Raw genomic sequence first — 517 nt, 5'->3', positions numbered from 1 at the left:
GCAAACGAGGTTATCTGCCCTTGACCGGAATTTAACCCGGGATCCTTTGCTCTGCAGCCCAACGCTCTATCCACTGAGCCAAACCAGCTAGGGCCAGCATCCCTTCTTTGTAGTGAAATTTCTCTCCACTTTCAAGCTCAGCTCAACAGCAACCACCACCTCTGGTACCTGGACATGCCACAAAAAGCTCAAAGCCACTTACATTTTCTCACTTGATCCTAACAGCACCCTTTGGGTAGATATTATTACTTCATTTTTCACAGACAAGGAAACAGAGGCCAGAAATGATTTCATAGCTGAGAAAACAGGCCAGAAAGGGACTTGGCTAAAGTCTCGCGGTGAGATGGATATAACCACAGCTTCTACTTCGGCCCTATGAACCCCTTTAGTTGTGACATGAGTGCTGCTTTGACTTTCAGGGTTGGCCTGTGAGAAGTGACAACGCAAGACAGGAAGTGGCTTTCCCCTCCTGCTCTTCTCCTCCCTTCCTCTTCATGTCCCTAAGCACCATCAGCAG

The sequence above is a fragment of the Myotis lucifugus genome, unplaced genomic scaffold, assembly GCF_000147115.1.
Source record: "Myotis lucifugus unplaced genomic scaffold, Myoluc2.0 scaffold_157, whole genome shotgun sequence".
In the NCBI taxonomy this organism is placed as follows: domain Eukaryota; kingdom Metazoa; phylum Chordata; class Mammalia; order Chiroptera; family Vespertilionidae; genus Myotis; species Myotis lucifugus.
The sequence above is the reverse complement of the archived record's forward strand: the minus strand, read 5'-3'. Positions refer to the sequence as shown.